The 18246-nt window shown below is 48.2% G+C and overlaps 1 protein-coding gene across 1 annotated transcript in view; it reads right to left on the bottom strand.

Moving 5' to 3' along the window:
- CDPF1 (cysteine rich DPF motif domain containing 1) overlaps nucleotides 1-17801 on the bottom strand; it is a 292088-nt gene extending 274287 nt beyond the window's left edge. The window contains exon 1 of the mRNA XM_069628180.1: nucleotides 17644-17801. The gene's annotated coding sequence lies outside the window, so the exon portion shown is untranslated. The remainder of the gene's footprint in view (nucleotides 1-17643) is intronic.
- Nucleotides 17802-18246: the final 445 nt, after the last annotated feature.

The raw sequence follows: 18246 nt of genomic DNA, 5'->3' as shown, positions 1-18246 counted from the left end.
CTGAGACCCAGCCCCACGACCTATGGTACCCGGTCAACAGGACACTGGTAACCATGTAATGATGAATCGCCATTAAACCCCTCTCAAAGTGCATTCCTCCTGTGTTGCATTAACCTGTAGCATAACCTATTGAGAGATTTACTAAAGAGGATAATATTGCAAATGACTGAATGACTGAATGACTGCGGTGTGCATGGCCTAGGGCAAAGAAGTCAGGAAAAGACATTCATCTCTGACACTGGCCACAATGGCACAACAACACCACCCAGATGGACCCAGCTGACCCGCCAGGCCCAGCCCAACCCACGAGGCTGACCAGTGACGTCCTCCAGCCAAGACCAACCACATCACAGCAGCACCTATAGCTAGTCGTCGCCACCCAATCCCATTGAACTTGTGCCCCCTATAGTGTGTAGGTTTTGATGACGTTTTTTGTAAATATATACGCCTGTCTTTGCTATGTCAGACAGAGCGCTCTCGGAGTTTGCAGAGTTCTTTGCATGCCGTATTCTGATTGATAAACTCCCATTTACGCTCACCCGCACTTGTCTTGGCCTTATTCCCATTCTGGGAGAGTCCATCATTGTCTCTCATTGCAGGGAGGATTGTGCTGGTTGGGGACGCTTGCCTTCAGTAGGATAAGGGGCTACTAGTTAACCCCCCCAGCACTCCATATAAGATGGGGTGTGCTGGACCTACAAAGAGAAAAAGGTAAGTAAAGTCAATTTCACTTTACTATTCTTGGGAACAGTAGTTCACACAATAAAAGGTATTTATATCTTAGGAGGAATCTAAAGGATTTCTCTGTGACACGGCACTGAAGGTGCTGTGTGTCATCATACAAAAAGTAGATGCCTATGGAGTTGTCAGACTCCAAAAACAGAGGCAATACATGATCCAAATCAGGTGACAACACACGAAAGAGTGAGCAAGAAGGTCTCACTCACTCCAGGGTTAACATTAAAAAGTCCTAAAGTTCAGCAAAAGAGCTGTGGGTCTCTAAGGTGGGAGGATTTTGGCACAAAAATGAAAATCCTTCCTAACAGCGCCACGTGGAGTGCTGCTGGAGTGGAGACTACCTCCGCCGGTGAACTAGCCCAGAGACACCCACTTAAAAATCCTGCTGACGGAGGAGTGTGCAGCGCCGGCTTTGCTGGATATCAGCGAGTGACTGATGGCTACTGCAGGGAGCACATCAGTTACAAGGATTGCTCCAGGAAGGAAAAGAGAGCAAGCACACCAGAACGCTGCTGTACAGGCCCCGCTCAATGCAGGCAATGGAGGGCGGCCCCTGCAGCTATCTGTGGTGAGAGAGAGCACTGATGACGGCAGAGAAGCTCTCAGCTCCCTCAAGGTAGCTGCAGGGCACAGTGCAATCATTCCCCATAAGAAAGAAAGATACTAAAGGAACACGTGCAGTAAGGGCAAGTGGTTATTCACAATGCTTAAGACCACTGCCTGCTAAATTGAGAAATATGAGTCCCTACAGCCACAAGGAAGCAAGTCGGATGTGTTTTGCACCATGTCTGACTCAGAAAACCTGACGGTGGCTGTCACGCAACCAGGGGCTCTGCCCTCGAGAATACAAGACAATCTCACCATGCAACTTCCCACTCATATTGATTTCTAAGGGACCAGCAACCTGGGGCCCACGTGGAGATGGTGGGCGAGGGACTTTGATGTGTATATCCGGCCCATAAGTCCCCTGGATGATGAAAAAAAACACAGCCTACTGACGCTGGCCATTGTTCCAAATGTGTGTGACACAATGGATGAGTTCCCTGCAGGATCAACCGACTCGTATGTCGATTTAAGAGCTGCCCTTAGGGAATATTTCTTGCCACACACCAATGTGGACTATAAAAGTCATGTATTCCACACGACCAAACAAACCAAAGGTGAAACTATGGACACTTTTGTAGTGCGCCTCCACTTTCACCACAAACATTGTGACCTTAATAATAACTATAACCAGGTGGCCCTGCGGTCCCAAATCAACGCACGATGTGATGCCGACTTCAGGAAAAGACTGCTCCAGAAACCTTGCTCGCTGGAGGAAATACTCTGCCTGGCAAGATCAAATGCAGTGCTAGCACTGCAGGTTGAGGCCATGAGCAACGTCACAGTCTCAAATGTGCAGTCGGAGATAATCCACAAAATGGAGGCCACACTAACGCACAAAGGCAACAGAGAAGCTTTTTGCTACCAAAGTGGATTTGAGTTTCCCCCTGAAGGCGCGTGCTTGGCCAACTGTACTCAGCATGTGGGGACAACCATTTCAAAGTGGTCTTTTGCGTGTCTCGCAGTCAAGCATGAGGTGAAGGGTGCGGCAGTTCAATGACATGCAAGAGAGAGAGAAACCCCAAGGGCCTCCAGCGGGGACTAGTCAATTCTACAAACGCCCTCCCCGGAAACACTGGGAGCGGAAGGAGGAAGGTAGGGCATACGAAAGAGGACCACCAAAGTGGTGGTCAAGCCGTTCATCCACATCACAGCCCAAGAGAAGGCTCAAGAGGTACGTCCACTACTTGGTAGAGCAGTCCCAATCGAACAGTGGGTCCAGCCAATGGTCGGCGCAAGAGTCAAGAAAAGAAAGGACATTTCTATGAACAGCCAAGAAAGAAAGAATACCTCTACACCCTAGGGAATCCCACTGCGAAGGAACAGAGACCCATACTACCACTCCAGGTGAACAACAAGCTCGCCGAGTTTCTGGTTGGCACAGGAGCCACCGTAAATGTCATCAGTGAGGAAGTCTACGGCAACCTTCCACAAGCCCCAAAACTCAGACCAGCAGAGATGAACATTAACCCTTATGGGTCAAAGACCCTGTTGCCATGCAAAGGCTACTTCATGACACACTGAAAATACAAGACTCAATTCGAAAGGATACCTATGCACGTGTTGCAGACCGCTAAAGACAGCGGCTGCATCCTGAGATTTAAAGCTGCTTTGGATATGGGGCTGATACATGTGCTTTACCGACTTGTGGCCAATGCGTATCTTGAACGGTCAGGGATAAATGAACAACTGTTCCCCACGATCTTTAAGGTCTTGGTAAGCTAAAGGGCCGACAGATCACCCTACACATAAATCCAGAAATACATCCAGTGGCCCAACACTACTGTGGAATCCCTGTAAACATACAGAGGCAAGTAGAAGAACTACACAACCTGTTGGGGAAGGGTGATTATTGAGCCGGTGGTAGGGCCCACCCCATGGGTGTCATAGATAGTTCCAGTCCCCGAGAAGGAATCACATGACATCAGATTATGCGTGGACCTTCCGCCGCCCAAATGAGATCATCATGAGAGAACAACACCAAGCCCTGAAGATCACAGACATGGTCCATTTGTTAAATGGGGCCACTGGATTTTCCAAACTGGATTTAAAAAAGGGCTACCAGCAGCTGGAACTTAGTGAAGAGTCCAGGTACATAACAGCCTTCGTCACTCACCTGGGCCTTTACAGATAAAAAAAACCTCTGCTTCAGGGTGTCTTCATGCGCAGAAAGCTTCCAAGCCGAGATACATGATGTCATCAAGCATATCCCCGACTGCCTCAACAACAGCAGACAATATACTGGTGTTCGAAAAAGACCAAGAACAAAATGACAAACATGCTGGTGAGGGTATGCGCTTAACTTGGAGAAATGCGAGTTCAGGATAAACACGCTTCAATTTTTTGCACAAGTGTTCTCGACTTGGGGCATGACTCCAGACCCTGAGAAGGTAGCGGCACTGACAGTGCAAAACCCCTGTATAACAAGTTGGACCTGCAATCGTTCTTAGGGCTTGCCAGATAATGCACCTGTTACATTCAAAACTTTGCGTCGGTGTGTGAACCACTGCGAGCCCTCACGAAAAAGCAAGTGCCATTTGTGTGGTCCGAGCCCTGCCAGCAAGCATTTGAGGAAATTCGACAGCGCATCTTTTCTACGGAGAACATGGCATATTTCAACACTGCAAGGGAGACATGGCTTGTTTTCTATGCCAGCCCCATGGGGCTGGGTGCCATTTTAACACAAATAGACCCAGCTGATGAAGGCAGAGAAAGAAGGCCTGGCTGTAGTATAGGCCTGCAAACATTTTCATGTGTTCCTTTATGGCAATCAATTCACTATGGTCACTGACCACACAGCACTGTCATTCATTTATGGAAACCCACAGGCCAAGATGCCACCCAGGATCGCAAGATGGGGTCTGTGGCTCCAGGATTACAGCTTCCTAATCATCCATTGACTAAGCAAAGAAGAAAACCTGCCAGACTTTGTCCTGCCATCCCATTGCATCAGCCGCCTCAAGTCCCTCAACTGCTGATCAATAAATCCACTACATTGTTCAGGTCGGTGGCCCTGAAAGGCGTTGACCTACCACACATTTTGCAGGAGACGGAGAAGGATCAGGCATTTCAAGTCATCCTCGGGTGCATTGATTCAGGCTGCTGGAAACAGGCCAAACTGGTGGGAGAAGGTGCCAGGCCTGAAGTACAGCAAGACATTGGAGGCCAGATTTTGGTCTAGGAGGAATGTAAACGATCAGAAGACAGCATACTAGTAAAAGGAACAAGATTGTAATTTCCCGGACGCTGCCAAGGAGGGTACTCGAGTTGGCTCATGAAGGCCACCGAGGGATAGTTTCCATGAAGAGAATGCTGACACAAAAGGTGCGGTTTCCTCAACTTGACGCTCAAGTGGAAGCACTCCTCAAGAACTGCCCCACGCGGTCATCAACCCTCACATGAGACCTGAACCTTTGCGCAGCGTGAGACGAGATACTTATTGACTTCCCTTTGGTCCCATTGAAGGAGGGGAATACATATTGGTAGAGATGGACGAATGCTTCATTTCCTGGACATCCAAATGGTGAGTTGAACAGCTGAGTATCATGCCATCCTGGCGCTGGATAGGATGTTCACTGCCTATGGAGTACCAAGAGTAGTCAAATCGGATAATTGACCCCCTTTTGCAAGGCCATTGTGGCAACAGGCCAATGGTTTGGTGGAGCGTTTCATGAATAACATCAAGCCAAACATTCAGATTGCCCATTTAACGGAGAGCCAGTTGAAAAGATACTGGATCAACTACTTCAAGACTACCAGAACAGCCTGCACAGAACTACAGGGAAAGCACCATCACAGGTCATGTTTGGCCGCAACATCTGGATACGACTACCTCACGTCACTATCCTGGAAGAAGCCTACGTCGGAGACTGTGAAATGCGTCAGCAGGACGCTCAGGCCAAGGAGATCATAAAGCGGTGCTGCTATTCAACACGAAAGGCCCGCGAGAGTGACCTACTGCCAGGGGACATTGTGGTAGTTCGACAACCCCAGACTCACAAGCACAAAGCAGCTTTCGGCAGTGCCCCGCTGACTGTCACCAAAGTAAAGGGGGTCTTTCATCACTGCAGAGGGCAAAAGAAGAAATGTGGCTTGCAATTTATCGCACTTCAAGAAGATGCCAGGGTTCATCCTGAGAAAATCCCGAGGAGAGGAGTCGGATCCAGAGGGTTTGGATACTTCATACGAAGGTAATGGGGAGGCCTCGAATGACAAGCTTGTTGTTTCACTGGGTGGACCGAGGCCAGGTGAGTGGCACCCACAGGCCTCAGAGAGCGAGAAATAGACCCCGTAGACTAAGTGAGAAGGTGGACTAGGAATCGACATTATGTTTAAAAAAAGGGGGGTTGTAATTTCGTGAGTGAAGCCTTCACAGGGGAAGTCACAAGACAAGGGAGGGAGCCTGCGGGCACAGGATGCAGGGGGGTAGAAAAGAAGGGGCAAAAAGGGCACAGGCAGTTACTTGCTGAAAAGGGAAGAATAAAGGTGTGTAATCCTGCTCCCCTTGTGTCTGTGCCTAATTTATGTTGAATTGGATAGCCGTGTGAGGGGACATCATAACTGATTACTCAGCAGCCTCAGAAGCAAGGAAAGGCGAGAAGATCTCAAACATCGGAGGACCATAGAATTCCTGACCGAGGGCAGTATATGTTTTGTAGAAAAGGTGCTGCATGCAATCCACCTCCTCTGTGGACGCCAATCTAGGTCCTAAACGAATAGTGCTCCACGCACGTTGTTCCAGTGATCTGTCAGCTAATAAAACAGAATTGTAAATATGCAAAAGTTTAAATAGTGGGATCTTATTGTGCTACATGAAGATCCAGAGAACACACTTCTCAAGATAACAAACAAGCATTGGCAAATCCAATGTTTTTTGCGTTTACTGTTCTTCGAATTTTGCATTTATAGGCACCAGAGTGCAAGGAAACAAGAATACGTTTTCAAGAGAGGATGTGAGAAGGGATGCAGGTGTGCATTAGAATGAGAAGGGGAATAAAGAAAGGGTGGAAGCCATTAAGATAGAGTGCCATTGATGATGAGCAAGAGGAAACATGAGCGAGAAAGGATGAGAGAAGGAGGTTAAGAGAAAAAGCGAGGCAGGATGAGAACAGGGAAGTTTGGAGGAGATGGAATGAGGGTACAAGAGAGGGAATGTCTTCAGGTTGAGAGACAGAGCACAGAGAAAGAGAGCCAGAGCAACGAGAGAGCGAGGAAGATAGTGAGCACACAGAAAGAGAGGAAATAGAGAGACAGCTCTAGAGAGACAGCTCACAGAGCGCAAAGAGACCGTGCTGAGAGAGCGAGAGAGAGAGATAGCCAGCACAGGGAGAGAGACAGGGGTCAGACAGAGCAAGATAGGGCACAGAGATGGAAGAGAGAAAGAGAGAGAGAGAGAGAGAGAGAGAGAGACGCTGCATAGATAGAGACGACACAGAGAGGGAGAGAGCACATGGCAAGAGATCTCCCTCCCAGAGGAAGACAGCACATAGAGAGACAGTGCACACAGAGAGCATGCACAGCGAGAGTGCACAGAGAAAGACAGAGCACAGAGACAGTGCACAGAGAGAGTGAGAGAAACAGCGCACAGAGAGAGAGAGACAGCACATGGGAGAGTGACAGAGCATGGAGGCAGTGACAGCACAAGGAGAGAAAGAGAGCACATGGAGAAAAAGAGCACATGGAGAAATAAAGACAGGGGCATGGAGAAGAAAGAGAGAGCGTTTGGAGAAAGAAAGAGCGCATGTGAAGAAAGGGAGAGAGGGCCGCATGGAGAAAGAGAGAGAGGGCACAAAGAGAGCATGACAGCGCACGGAGAGAGAGCGAGAGCATGCAGAGAGACAAGAGAGAGAGAGCTAGAGAACGGACAGAGAGAGAGAGAGAGAGAGAGAGAGAGAGAGAGAGAGAGAGCACGCAGAGAGGGAGTCAGTGCACAGAGAGCGAGAAATGTCACACAGAGAGCGAGAGAGACAGCACATGGAGAGAGAGACACAACACAGAGAGAGAGAGCGAGGGGGTGAGAGAGAGACACAGCTCAAAGCTTGTGACAGCGCATGGAGAGAGAGACCAGTGCATCGAGGGAGAGAACACACACAAAGAGAGACAGCATGCATAGAGAGCAAGACGGTGCAGAGAGAGAGAGAGAGAGAGAGAGAGAGAGAGAGAGAGAGAGCGAGAGGGAGAGAGATGGACCTCAAAAAGAGGTGGTGCACAGAGAGAGAGACGGCGCAGAGAGAGAGAGAGAGAGACGGTGCACAGAGAGAGAGAGAGAGCACACACCCAGAGGGAGACAGCACAGAGAGAGTATGCACAGAGAGCGAGAGAGACAGTGCACACAGTGAGACAGCACAGAGAGAGATGGAAAGACAGCAGCACACAGAGAGAGATAGCACCCACCCAAAGGGAGACAGCGCAGAGAGAGAGCATGCAGAGAGAGGGAGTGCACAGAGAGAGAGAGAGAGAGAGAGAGAGAGAGAGAGAGAGAGAGCGCGAAAGAGAGATGGCGGACAGGGAGACAGCATGGAGAGAAAGAGAGCACATGGAGAAAGAGAGTGTACATCGTGATAGAGGCAGCCCATAAAGAGAGCAACTGCACATACAGAAAGAGACAGTGCGTGGAGAGAGAGCGCACCCAGAGAGACAGCACAGACAGTGCACACACGAGAGAGCGAGATGGGCGAGAAAGAGGTGGTGCACAGAGAGGGAGATTATACACAGAGAGAGAGAGAGAGAGAGAGAGAGAGAGAGAGAGAGAGAGAGAGAGAGAGCACATGGAAAGAGAGACAGCCCATAAAACGATATACAGTGCATGGAGATAGAGGGAGCCCATAAAGTGAGAGACAGCACATGGAGAGCGAGAACCCATGGAGAGAGAGAGGTGTGCACAGAGAGAAGAAGAGGCGGCACACAGAGAGAGGGACAGCGCCCATAAAGGGAGAGGCAGCACATGGAGAGAGAGAGACCAGTGCATGGAGAGAGAAACAGCACATGTGGAGAGAGAGTGCGCAGTGAGAGAGAGAGAGCACAGAGAGAGCGCAAGACGGTGCACAGAGAGAGAGACGGCAGAGAGAGATGGCGCATGAGGGCGCACCCAGAGGGAGACCGAACAAAGAGCGAGAGAGGAAGAGAAAGTGCGAGAGGTGGAACAGAGAGAGAGAGAGAGAGAGAGACGGCATAACGAGAGACAGTGCATGGAGAGAGAGTGACAGCGCATGGAGAGAGAGCCAGACAGTGCATAGAGAGAGCGACCGCGCATGGAGCACGAGAGGGAGAGTTCATGGAGAGAAACGCACCCAGAGAGGGACAGCACAAAGAGAGAGAGAGGGAGAGATGGCACAGAGAGCGAAAGAGGAGGTGTGCAGAGAGAGATAACGCAGAGAGAGAGACAGCAAATGGAGACAGAGAGGAACAGAAAGCACGAGAGATAGAACAGTGAGAAAGACGGCGCACAGAGAGAGAGACGGCACACAGAGAGAAACAGCACATGGAGAGTGTGACAGTGCATGGAGACAGAGAGTGACAGCACATGGAGAGAGAAAATGGAGAAAGACAGCCCAAAAAGAGAGACAGTGCATAGAGAGAGAGCGACTGCGCATGAAGCAAGAGAGAATTATTTCATGGAGTGTAACACACCCAGAGAGAGACAGCGGAGAGAGAGAGAGAGAGCACATGTAGAGAGAGTAACAGTGCATAGAGGGAAAGAGTGGCAGCACATGGAGAGAGAAAGGGAGCGTATGGAGAGGCAGCGCATTTAGAGAGCAGAGAGAGAGCAGAGAGAGAGACATCATAGAGAGACGCAATGAGAGAAAGATGGTGCACAGAGAGTTACGGTGCACAGAGAAAGACAGCACATAAAGAGAGACAACACATGGAGTGAGAGAAAGTGCGGTGCGAGAGGGACAGCTCATGGAGATAGAGCGCACCTAGGGACAGCGCACGCACAGAGAGAAGTCGCACACAGAGAGACATCAGTGAGAGAGAGACTGAGCACATAGAGACAGCACAGAGAGAGACACAGCGCAGACACAGCACACAGAGACAGTGCGGAGGGAGAGTGCACAGAGAGAGAGAGAAAGCACACCGAGAAAGAGTGCACACAGAGAGACAGCGCACACAGAGCGAGACAGCTCATGGAAAGAGAGCGAGCGTATGGAGACAAAGACAGAGCTGTGAGAAACCAGAGGGTGACTCACCCGCTAGTCCTCGGGATCTCTCTCTCATGTGGTGTTATGCTTGACCTAAAACATGGCGCTGGTGCGCAGTGAATTCTGGGGGCACTCAGAGCCGTACTGGATATTTATTCCATGCCTCAGTGAAAAGCTGTACTTGCTTTTTGCTGAAAGACATGCTTTCAATCTTATTCGTTGCTAAACCTGGTATGCAGCCTCAGTCAAGGACATTCTGCTGGGAAACTCTTGCTATGAGTCACTCAGCAATGCGCAAGCGCTAATGCCAGAAGGTTCGAGAAATTTCCACCCCTTTTTGAGGAGGGCATATATGCGGAGTGATCGGAAAGGTCAGGGGAAACCACACAAAGACCTCAGTCGAAGGGGGGACGCCTTGTTCCGACCTTCCTGTGGGCTGTTGTGCTCTCTGCCTGGCTGTTACCGTGGTCTTTCAGCCGCTTTTGGCGAGATGAAGGATTCAGTTACGCCCACGGTGATGTATTTTCTTTTGAATTCTCTGTCCTTTCTGTGATTTATTTCTGTTTTATCACTTGTTGCTTCTAAGCTATGAATAAATAGCCGTATAAGTGCTCATTATTTTGCTAACTGCGTATCTGGTTGTGAGTTATTGCTTCGTCTACCTGCGTTCAAAGTATTTTCTTGCTCCACAAATGTACTGGTGATGAATAATTGTCTGTGCACTCTTGGAGAGCAAAACAGGTGGCCAGGGCACAGCCATTGCCTTTGGATCCAGATCCTGGGTGTGGATCAGTGTGGGAGGATCACCTGGGTGAGGGGTCTTCGGGGAGAGGAGGTGAGGCAACTGATGGTGAGATGCGGTATTCCCCCCTATTTTTTTTATCCAACCCATCCTATTATTTAGGATTCCCTAAAGTCTCAGCCCCCCTCCCCTTTTAACACAAACACTGGGCAGAGGAAGAGGATGACAGAGTGACAACATTAACTTTCACACAACCTACTGGGCATGTCCCATTAATCGGGTCAGGGAAAGTCAAGCACTTGATTCTAAGTGCATAAACCTGATACCAATTAGCTCTCCTCACACAAATAAAAGGCAGAACCCAAAGACACTTTGAGCCAGACGGAACAAGAGTATGAGCAGTACTTCCAGGATGAAGGCAAATCTACTGGAGCAGAGCGACGGAGCAAGGGGCGAGAGCAGAAGGTCAAAAACCCCAAGAGTTCCCTACCGGTGGTCGTTGCGTCCAACAGGCTGCGGAAAACACATGGAGAAGGCCAGATCCCACAAGTGAAGACTGCATTCTGTTTCAAGGATGCCAGCAACCCGCCCCAGTGAGCAGCAGAGTTGGGGAGGCGTGGCCAAGCCTGTGGTACTAACCTTGACTCATGAATTGGATATTGCAAAACCAAGAAAGGGATACACACAGCCGGTGAGTTGGCAATCAAGCGGAGAGGCTGGTGTGTTAAATGTTTGAAGTAGCAACATTTTATCACAAGTGAAGGCTGCACACATGTGGATTAGATGTGAGGAAAGGCAAACATGTGAATGAACTTTGAAGTAAAAGACAGCTGTGAAATCAGCAATACTAAATAACGGAGTGGTCGGCAAAAGGAAGTAGCCCACTCAAAAGTTTCTGTTAAAGGTACATTGTTTGTAGCGATAAAGCGAACGAACAGCAAAAGTGAAATAGAGAAGTTTTACTCCTAGAGAAGGGGAGAGTGAAAGTTAAACTGTAAACTTTGAGTCAAAGTGGTCCTGTGGTGGTTTGTAAAGAAAGCCACGCACATTCGAAAGACATCCAAAAATGGTCGGAGCCCCACAGAGGAAGACCATAGTATAATGGGGAAGGGAGCCCCTTGCAAGTTTGTGGTGAAATTTGTCATGAAAGGTCTGAGCCCGACAGAGGGGAACCTTTGTGAACTTTTTGGTTGAAACATTATTTTGGAATTCAAGAAAAGAAACTTTAACGTGGAAGTCCAGACTGGCCTCGATCCACGTTTCTGAATGGTTTATTGTGTTGGAAACCGAGCCAGAGTGTGTCCTCCTGCCTATAGGGACCACCTTGCTCTGTGAGGTCTAACGTGGGGAGGAGAGCTGGTTCAACCACATTTATTCATTTGAACACCGATTTTTCCTTTTGCATACATTTCTCCTTTTTACACTTTTTGTACAAGCGATAGGGCAGGCATTAGGTTTTGTTAGCATATGTCATTTTGATTTGACGGACTCCACTAGGACTGTTATTTATTATTTGATGGTCAAGACTACTCCCACCTTAATTATAGTGCAGAGTAGGAGTTTCTCCAACCCCAACAATTTCAATAAAGGTTTTACAAATTGTACCCATTGTGTCAGTGACTTGCTTGTGATACCATGCCTCCCCTACAGAGCGCATAGAGAAAGAGAGACCCATGGAGAAAGATAACAAGGCAAGGAGAGAGAGACAGCAAGACAGCTCATGGAGGGAGAGTTCTACCATTGAAGACGAAGGCACTAATGTCAATAAGGTATTATTCTGCAGTAGCACGCGGGTGGTGGAGCCAGCCAAACAGATGGCTAGGAACGCAGGCTTGAAACGCTGGTACAAGCTTGCGTTCCAAGCCGCCTGACGGCCGGCTCCCCCCACTGCCACTCTATCTCCCCCCCACCCACTACTTATCATTTTTCATTAGCGGCTGGCCACCATGGAAAGGGAAGAGGGGCAACTCCCCTTTCCATGGCGGCTATCTTGGAAAAGGATTTCACTACTAGGTGCGACCAAGAACATCTCACAATAGTAAGTGCTGGATGCTGGTTAGGGGTAGGTTCCATGATTATGTAAGTTTAACACAGCGCCCACTTGCTATCCCTGGGAGTTACACACAGGAACACACCCTGTGTGATGCTCATTGGCAGCTTGTATCCCTATAAATCTTATGTTTGCATCATTCAACTATGTGCAGTGTCTTGTAAACAACACCCCCTAGTTTTGCCTCTCACTAGTTAAAATAGTAATTCAACTATACAAGCTTTCAGATGGGAATGCTTTGCTTAACACCTGTCATCAAACGTCCAGAGGCCTCCCACCAGGAGAATAAACAGCCATTACCATCTTACCGGCTCCCACAACTTGCTTGATCTTCCCCATTAGCTGAGTGGAAAACTCCTGCTCAGTTACTACGCTCCACCCACTGAGTATACTGTATCTCCCAACTACATTTTACCTGCCCACAACCACTCTGCTCTTACTGTACCCACAGGCATGCATAATACCTCCTACATACGCCCTCCTTTTTTCCCTTCCACTCCCCGCTTTACTGCCCTTCCTTCCCCCAAATCTTTCTGCCTTATCCTCATGACCATCTCCACTCTCAACTACCCTCACCACCCCACCCCCACCTGGCCCAACGCCCAACCACCTCAATTCGGCACCACAATCTCATCTATCCCCAAATTACCTACACTTCCAACATCATTGGCGTCGCCCTATGGAATGCAAGATCACTCTGTAATAAAACTGCTGCTGTTTTGGACTTGTTTATACATATAAATCTTCACTTCCTCTCTACTACAGAAACTTGGATTCCCCCACAACACTTCTGTTCCTGCTTCTCTCACTTCCTCCTCCTCTTCCTTCACCCATGTCCACCACTCCACGGGCCGTGGAGGCGGCATTGGCCTCCTTTTTCACCCGAAGTGCCTATCGACTCCCTGTCCCACTCCTCCTCCAGTCCTCCCTTCCTTTGAGTTTATGTACAAAATGTTCACCTCCCCGCACGCCATATCTTTTCTCATTATTTACCGCCCACCTGGCCCTCTTGGATCCTTTTATGACGATATTGACCACCTCATTGGGCTCATTTCCCCCAGTCCCCCATCCCTAATAGTGGTGACTTTAATCTCCATCTCTCAACTAATCCACCAACTTCTTCCCTCCTATCTATACTTGACTCCTACCTTCTTACCCCTCTCCCTTCCCCACCCACACACTCCTCCAGCTCCACTCTTGACCTTATCTTTATCTCATCCTTCTCCGCCTCATCTGTATCCAACCTTCCCAACTATCTTTCTGACCACTATTTACTCTCTGTCTCCCTTACTCCCCCTTTCTCTCCTCCCTCTCCCCCCTCAGCCTCCATCTCTTTCTCCCAGCGTGACCTGCATACTTTTAATCCCTCTCACTTTTACACCTCCTGCTCCTCCTCCCTCCCCCCTCTCTCTCACTTCTCTCTCTCTCTGCTATCACGGCCTCTTCCACTCTATCTTCTTCCCTCACCTCCAGTCTTGACCAACTACACCCTCTCACCTCCTTCCGCCCTTCTCGTAAACCTGCCCAACCCTGGATTTCTCCACATCTTTTCTCCATGCGTCGCCTCCTTAGACACCTTGAACGACGCTGGCTAAAACACCCCTCTCCAACCAACCAATCCACCTACTTTTCATACCACTCCCTCTATGACAACTGCCTCAACTCTGCCAAACCAACTTACTTCCGAGACCTCCTCCACTCACAATCTTCTCATCCTCGCCGAATCTTTCAAACCCTGACTCGCCTTCTCTCCCCTCCTACCCCTAATCATTCTATTGCCTCCCCTCTCAGCCACCAACCTTGCAAACTTCTTTTCCTCCAAGGTCCATAATCTACATCATGACATTTTACACCCCCCTTCATACTCTCCCCCTTCCCCACCTCCCACCACCCCATCCACTACCATGTCTACCTTCACACCAGTCACTCAATCTGAGGTTTCCCTCCTCCTATCTAAAACTCACCCAACCGCTGCTCCCTCTGATCCCCTTCCCACCTCTCTCATCCCCAAAATGTACCCTCTCGTTATACTTTACCTTACTTCCTTCTTCAACACTTGTCTGGCCACCTCTACCTTTCCTTCTACCTTCAAACATGCTATCATTATCCCAATCTTGAAAAACCCTCAGCCAACCTCACCTGGCTTCCAGCATTCGCCCCAACTCTCTCTTACCCTCCCTATCAAAACTCCTTCAACGTCTTGTCTACTCATAACTCTCAGCCTTCATCTCCAACCTCTCTGTCCTCCCCACTACTCAATCTGGATTTCGCTCTAACCACTCCACTGAAACTGCTCTCACCTCTGTTCTCAACTCCCTCTGCTCTGCCCACTACTCTAAACATTCTTCGATTCTCATTCTTGACCTTTCAGCAGCCTTTGACACTGTAGATCACCCTCTAATCCTTGACTCTCTCTCCTCCTTTGGCCTCAAAGGCTCTGTCCTTAACTGGTTCACCTCCTATCTATCCAAGCGCACCTCTGCAGTCTCCTGGGGCGGCTGCACTTCCCACACCTACCCCCTAAACTACGGTGTTCCCCAAGGATCCGTGCTCGGCCCTTTTCTCTTCTCACTCCATACCTCCCTTCTAGATCCAATCATCTCTTCCTTTGGTGTCTCTCACCACTTTTATGCTGATGACACCTAGCTCTTCCTCTCCTTATCTTCCTTTACCCCCGACATCCATCTTAAACTTTCTTCCTGCCTCACTGCCATTAAATCCTGGATGTCCTCTCATTTTCTTACCCTTAATACTGACAAAACCGAGGTCTTATTCTTTCCCGCTAACACCCATCCTCCCCACTCTTCACCTCCCTCCATTCTCTTTCTGCCTTCTCAGCTACCCATCTCCCCCTATGCCCGCAATCTTGGCCTACACTTTGACTCTAACCTCTCCTTTACTCACATCTCTCTTACCTCTCGTTCCTGTCGCTTCCATCCATATCTCATTTGCAAAATCTGACCCTTCCTTACCTTTCACGCCACTAAACTCCTAATATCCTCTTTAATCTTCTCTCGGTTTTTCTACTGCTCTGCTCTCCTCTTTGGTCTCCCTTCCTCACATCTAACCCACCTTTAATCCATCTACCACTCTGCCATTCGTTCTCTCTGTCTTCTGTTTATTGTTCTCAGCTACTTGATTCATGACTCATTATGTATTGCTTGTAATGTATTCACTGTTGTTTCGCTTTGGCTTAAAGCACTATACAAAATTCAATAAATACAAATAACATTCTTCAACACATACTTGTTTCATTCGTGGCCTAGCTTGCTTTGTGGCTGTACATACACACTTAATAATATGCGTAAATCTAAGCGAACAAACTATAATGAAATACAACTGACTCAAAACCCTAAGTCTTCACTCATCACTAGCATGATAAAAGACTGGCCCACGTGCGGGATAGTTAGGACTCCATCAGGGGAAAATTAAAGAAATGTGTCCCACATAGCAGGTTCAAGGAAATACACGCTTTGTGTCGAGAGTTGGTTGAAAGTTAATGTAGATAAAAAATGTGGTCAACATTTTATCAAAACATATTCATGTTAGCTGCTCTTTCATATTTGCCCATTTATGTGCTAATTAAATAGGTGTGAATGAGTACATTATTTGCATGCAGTGTTTGTTTGCAACATTTAAATTTTTCGAGATGTATTATACATTATTTCATATAAGCGTAGTTAGAAAACGTTGTGTTTACTAAAATGCAAGCTCCTCAGAGCAATGTATATACCAGCCCTCCCCCCTTTGTGCCAAATCCTGTTGCCCAAGTAGTTATGCTGAAACTGAAAAAACAGATCAACACAGTCGGGGAAAAGTCATAGTATAAGGGTGGCGTTTGTTAAACTCTCAGCTAAATGCACACCACTATTGGTATCAGGTAATATTATCCCCATATATATGGTCGCCATATATAATATCGCCAGGAAAAGGTTGTGGGAATATTATAATATTGTATGGGTGACCATATATATAGGGACAGGGGCAGCCAAAAAAAACAGGGTTTGGGGGTTGCGGGGGTGTTCCCCGCATGTTCCATGCAATGTCCCCACAAAAAACGGCCATTTTTGCATTGCGATATTTTTGAGGGGACATTATTAAATGGAACCCTACTATTGGGCCGTTTACTAGCCTCTGCCCCTTTCACTGTCCCCACCCACGGTTCTCTGCCTAGACCACCACTCCAGCAGTCTTCCTTCCTTTCCAACCCAGTTTGAGTGAAACACAAGAGATCTGAAGTCTCTCACACAAAACAGCTTTGGCCCGCATGTTGTCGGGTAGAGTTCTGTTGGTAAGGAACATCAAGGACCCTCGGCCTCGGGCATGCAAGCAGTGACTTCACCTCTCCAAGTCGAGCAGCACATGACTAACAGCAGGGCAGATCAGAGACGGAAACAAAATTTAGATATCCCTCCGAGCAGCTCCACCCCTGCACAAAACAAATTCAATTTCCATTGGCGCATAAAGCCAGCCAATGGCTATTGAGTGTGTGCTTGACTGCTCACTCAGACACTGTTTTATAGGATAAACAATAAGTCGGGTTCGGCTTCTCTAGTTCTTCAGCGAGGCTGCACCAATGACTGGAGGAAGACACATTGCCAGTGGGTTGCCAGTTATAGGATCGACAGTAAAAGGATTGAATGGTCAAAGGATCGACACCAAAGGGTCGAAAACCAAAGGATCGAATTATTATCATTTTTGTTCACATTTTTTTTTTGGGGGGGGTCTCCCCAACCCTTTTTTGGTAAAAAACACTTTTTTCCCTAAACGAAAACCCCCAAAAAAATATACAATTTAAAAAAAATTCGATCCTTTGACCTGTCAACCCTTTGGTGTGGATCCTTTGACCTGTCGACCCTTTGTATTCAATCCTTTGACCAGACACCGTTGCCAGCTTGTAATAGAAAGCACGAGTGATCTACCCAGAGCCAGTTCAGCTTCATAATGAAAATAGAAAAAAAAACTCCGTATTGGGCACAAGTCCTGTGCAGGCCTCATGCTGCAAACGCATGGTTTTGCGGGATAGTATCTTTTCACCTAGAAGTGTAAAGGGGCGGCACCATTTCACTGATACATACAAGTCCCACTGTTTCCACATTGCTGCCGTACTGAGTAGCACAACATAGCCCCAAACGACATGGCCTGCACAAATAGTCGTTATCAGCCTAACTGCAGGATGTAGCCCAATCTAGCACGCCCACGTGCCGGGACACGACACGGAGGTGAGTAAACAAGGAAGGGATCGTTGGGGGCGTGGTCTGGCGCCAACGGCGGATGGCCGCCCGAGTTTACATCTCCCACCGTATCTTTGGCTGCTTCCGTAATACGTTCCTATTTATTGTTTTTATTTTCTGACACTGCCCACTTGCCTCGTGTGGTTTGTGGCGAGTAGGGACGCTTCTTTCTGCCCCTCCGGAGTAGTCGCCTCTTCCCCGGCTACGTTCGGTGACGGCCTTAGCTGAGGAAACGTTCGGCTTTTCTCGTGAAGCAGTGCCGTGAGTCGGGTAGAACTAGGCCTCTCCGTTTGTCTGAACGCCACCTAGTGGATAAATAAAAGTTTACATGTGAACAACATTTCTTTTCTATTGAGAGGTAACTTTATTTTATTTCTCATTCGTGCTCCATGGACACTTTTTATAATTGTTTTATCATCCGTTTTCTGACTGAAACGGGTTCTACTTTGGAAATCACCCCCAGTTACTCAGACCTCACGTGCATCATATACGTTACTATATCACACGGCCGCTGTAGCGGGCGTGTAGTTATGCTTAAGTTGCTAAACTCGTAGGAAGAACACTTTTTCGGCGGCTTATAACTTCGTTCCACAAAAGTGTAGACATCTGTTGGTTCTACATAGGTTAACACAACCCAGTGTCAAGGTTGTTTTTCTCCCCGGCACCCCACTAATTTATCACCAATATCTTGAAATAACTCAACAAAGAGGTGTGCGCTAGGACATAGATATATTGGAT

Source organism: Ambystoma mexicanum, chromosome 12 (genome assembly GCF_040938575.1).
Source record: "Ambystoma mexicanum isolate Mex_15411 chromosome 12, UKY_AmexF1_1, whole genome shotgun sequence".
Lineage (NCBI taxonomy): Eukaryota > Metazoa > Chordata > Amphibia > Caudata > Ambystomatidae > Ambystoma > Ambystoma mexicanum.
Note: the sequence above shows the minus strand (reverse complement) of the source record. Positions and strands in the feature narration are given on the sequence as shown.